Source organism: Nicotiana attenuata, unplaced genomic scaffold, assembly GCF_001879085.1.
Source record: "Nicotiana attenuata strain UT unplaced genomic scaffold, NIATTr2, whole genome shotgun sequence".
NCBI classification, from domain to species: Eukaryota; Viridiplantae; Streptophyta; class Magnoliopsida; order Solanales; family Solanaceae; genus Nicotiana; species Nicotiana attenuata.
This window is the reverse complement of record NW_017673538.1, coordinates 87,631-92,226: the sequence shown is the minus strand read 5'-3', so window position 1 is coordinate 92,226 and position 4,596 is coordinate 87,631.

Genomic DNA, 4,596 nt, shown 5'->3' with positions numbered 1-4,596 from the left:
TTGCACCGGACAGGAACTCTTGGCGAATTTGAAGAAGAAGCCCTCAGAAAGTTTCAGGGAATATGCTATTAAGTGGCGTGAGCAAGCGTCGAGGGTGAAACCTCCAATGGATGAAGTGGAAATGGTCACCGTATTTCTTCAGGCCTGGGAAGCGGATTATTTCCAGAACATGATGTCAGCCATGGGCAAACCTTTTGCAGAGGCGATTAAGATCGGGGAAATGGTAGAAAATGGTTTGAAAACGGGCAGGATTTTGAGTCAGTCGGCCATCAGAGCAACCTCCCAAGCCATCCAAGGCATGGCCAAAGGTAATAAGAAAGAAGAAACGGTTATGGCAGCATCAGGGGCAAGAAGATACCGTGCTCCTAGACCTGTGTTTTCCGAAAGAACCCCTCAACATTACTACCCTCATCATGACATGGCTTATGCTCCTCAACCGTATGCGGTCATGAATGCTCAACCTTTTGCTCGGCCGCAGCCACATGCCAATAGAAACAAAGCTCCATTTCAAAGAAACCAGCCTCCTCACCAAAACCACTATAACCCTCGTCCTCCACAAAATAACTCCCGTCCTCGTGAACCACCCAGGAGGCCAAATTTTACACCAATTGGTGAATCTTACTCCAATTTGTTTCCAAAACTTGTCCAAATGGGTCTATTGCAGCCCGTCCCTCAGAACAAACAAAACCCGGCATCGCCTGCCTACAGAGCCGGTGTGAGGTGCGCATATCATTCAGGGGCAGAAGGCCATGATGCAAATGACTGTTGGACGCTGAAACGAGCAGTGAAACATCTAATAGAGCAAGGAAAAATCGTACTGAGGGATGAAGATGTCCCAAATGTGACCAACAATCTATTGCCCGCTCACAACAATAGGCCGGTAATCGGGATGATTTGTGAAGACAAGGAGTTTGATCCGGCCTTGAAAGCCATAATTGCTATTGCCGACGCAGAAAAGAAGCCCAAGGTACCCCCGATGCAAGAGAAAGGAGAGAAGAAGAATAAAAGTGTCAAAACTGAGCCTGAGAAGAAACCTGAAACAAAAGCAGAAATGGAACCTCCTAAGAATGGAATTCTCTATGTTCCGCGAGGACGCCAAAAAAACCACTAGATGTCAGTGCTCCAAGGAAGTTTGAAATAAAAAGGGAAACACAAATGTATGTGCCAAAAGGAGCTTATGTGGTACGGGGGACAATTAAGCCGCCTCGGCTGAATGAGCCAGTGGTTATTGGACGCGTATCACAGAATCCAATGACACACCCCTCTGCAGTGCCCTGAAATTATCAGCAAACAGTGGTTACATACAAGGGCAAAGAAAGCTCGGGAGAACTACCAGGAAAAACCTCTGTTGAAAAGTATTCAAATATACAAGAGGTAAGCAATGCTACACGAAAGCGCTTTCCATCCAAGAAGCCTGTGAGTACTGAGGAAGCAGAAGCTTTCTTCCAGAAAATGAAAATGCCTGATTGTGAGGTAGTAGATCAATTAAGAAAATATCCTCAACAAGTGTCATTGCTGTCATTAGTGACGAAATCCTCCGAACATCAAAAGATCTTAATGAAAACTCTGAATGAGGCGTATGTGCCAGTTGAAACTTCAGTCGAACAGCTTGAAAGAATGGCAGAAAGATTCTTCGCCGTCAATCAAATCTCCTTTAGTAGAAATGACTTGCCTCCAGAGGGAGCGGCTCACAACAAAGCCTTACATCTGACTGTCAAGTGTGAAGGTTACTATGTCAAGCGAGTCATGGTGGATGGTGGTTCGGGTGTTGACATCTGCCCACTCTCCACGCTGCAAAGAATGGAAATCGGGACTGGAAGGATTCGTCCCAACAATGTCTGCGTAAGAGCCTTTGACGGTATCAAAAGAGACACCATTGGAGAAATTGACCTAATCTTGACCATTGGCCCGGTGGACTTTGAGGTGACTTTCCAAGTGCTAGACATGGACACGTCCTACAATTTTCTTCTAGGAAGGCCTTGGATCCATGCTGCAGGAGCTGTGCCCTCTACCCTCCATCAGATGGTGAAATTTGAACACGGGGATCAGGAGATCGTGGTTCATGGAGAGGATGAACAGTCAATCTATCGGGACCCATCTGTCTCATGCCTAGAAGCGAGGGAAGGCAGTGAACACATAGTTTACCAAGCATTCGAAATTGTGGTGGCGGACCAGCATGAAGAAGGAAACCCTTGTCCCCAACCTTTCCTATCCAATGCCTCGATTATGGTGGCTAAAGAAATGATCAGACATGGTTTCAAGCCAGGGAAGGGACTTGGAAAAGCTCTGAAAGGAATATCCGAACCGGTGACCCTGCCTACAACTGAAAAATTCTTCGGGATAGGTTTTCACCCCACCCCAGATGATGTAGAGTGGGCGGCTGAGAGAAAGAAAGAAGTATGGGTCTTGCCACAGCCACTGCCACATCTGTACGAGACCTTTGTTAAGCCAAAATACAATGAAGCAGAAGAGGATGAGACCTTTACGGCTGAAGAGATTGAAAAGATATGTGGGGCAATGAGAAAGATATTGTACGAAACCCACATGGTTCAGCCGGGAGAGGGCTCCAGCACCGCTAAGGTGCTGTATATGGGACCAAGTGCCAAGCTGCAGAACTGGAAGGCTACGCCATTCCCGATCAGGCGGGAGTCCCGGTAGACTAGCCCATCCACTTTTTTGGCATCCCGAGTTATTTCAGGGTGTAACTCGGATGTTTCGTTTAGTTTCTTGTCTTTTAAATTCCTGAATGTAAACCCTGTTATCTTTCCAATTCCAAGAAATGAAATCAATATTTCATCGTCCATTTTTTCTCTTTCTGATTTCTGTTATTTTCCTTTTCCTTTTTCTTTTCAGTTCTAATAATGCGGCTTTAAATAACATGACATGCTTGCGGACTTCATGCCCAGACTCAAACAAGCTGTCTAACTGTGAAATAATGAACCAAGAACCGGAATATGACGAAGAAGAGGCTTTTAGGGAAATAAATCGAGAACTGGAACAATTTGAGAACAAACCTAAGCCAAATCTGAATGACACAGAACCGGTTAACTTGGGAACAGCCGAAGAAATCAGGGAAACCAAAATAAGCATTCATGCAGATGAGAAAACTCGAGATGCAATAATCCAACTCCTGTTTGAGTATAAAGATGTGTTTGCTTGGTCATATGACGACATGCCAGGACTGAGCGTTGATTTAGTAGTGCATAAATTGCCAATTTACCCCGATTGTCCTCCAGTTCAGCAAAACCATAGGAAGTTTAAGACTGATATCAGTGATAAGATCAAAGAAAAGATCACAAAACAACTGAAAGGGGGGGGGGTAATCCGAGTGGTCCGGTATACTACATGGCTGGCCAACGTAGTCCCAGTGCCAAAGAAAGATGGGAAAACCCGGGTACATACTGTTACAGAGTCATGCCGTTTGGTCTGAAGAATGCTGGGGCAACCTACATGAGGGCCATGACCACCATTTTCCATGACATGATGCATCAGGAGATAGAAGTATATGTTGATGACGTAATCATCAAGTCCCGAACTCAGGATGATCACGTTCGAGACTTGAGAAAATTCTTCGAGCGGTTGCGCAAGTATGATCTGAAGCTGAACCCAGCCAAGTGTGCGTTTGGAGTCCCATCCGGCAAACTTTTGGGCTTCATAGTTAGCAGGAGAGGTATCGAGTTAGACCCAACAAAGATAAAGTCTACCCGGGATTTGCCTCCTCCGAGAACCAAGAAAGATGTGATGAGCCTGTTGGGCAGATTAAACTATATCAGTCGGTTCATCGCTCAACTGACTACCACATGTGGGCCCATATTCAAATTGTTGAAGAAAGATGCAGCAATCAAATGGACGTCTGAATGTCAAGAGGCCTTCGACAAGATCAAGGAATATTTGTCAAATCCTCCAGTATTGGTCCCACCGGAGCCGGGGAGACCTCTTTTCTTATATCTGACGGTCTTCGAAAATTCTTTCGGTTGTGTCCTCGGGCAACATGATGTAACTGGGAAGAAAGAACAGGCAATCTACTACTTGAGCAAGAAGTTCACCAGTTATGAATCTAAATATACTTTGTTGGAGAGAACTTGCTATGCTTTGACTTGGGTTGCTCAAAAGCTAAGACATTATCTTCAAGCTCACACCACCTACCTTATAACCAGGTTGGATCCTTTGAAATATATATTCCAGAAACCTATGCCCACAGGGAGATTAGCGAAATGGCAGATTCTGCTAACTGAATTTGACATAGTCTATGTCACTCGCACGGCAATGAAAGCCCAGGCGTTGGCAGATCATCTGGCGGAAAACCCGGTGGACGAGGAATACCAACCGTTGAGCACATACTTCCCAGATGAGGAGTTAAACTCGGTAGAAGCAATCTCTGAGGACACTCGTGCTTGGAAAATGTTCTTTGACGGAGCAGTGAATGCTAGAGGTATAGGAATTGGGGCAATCTTGATTTCACCCACGGGCCAGCACTACCCAGCTACAGCCAGGCTCCGATTTTTCTGCACAAACAATACTGCCGAGTATGAAGCCTGCATCATGGGCATGAATATGGCAATCGACCAAGAGGTTGAAGATTTATTGATCATGGGG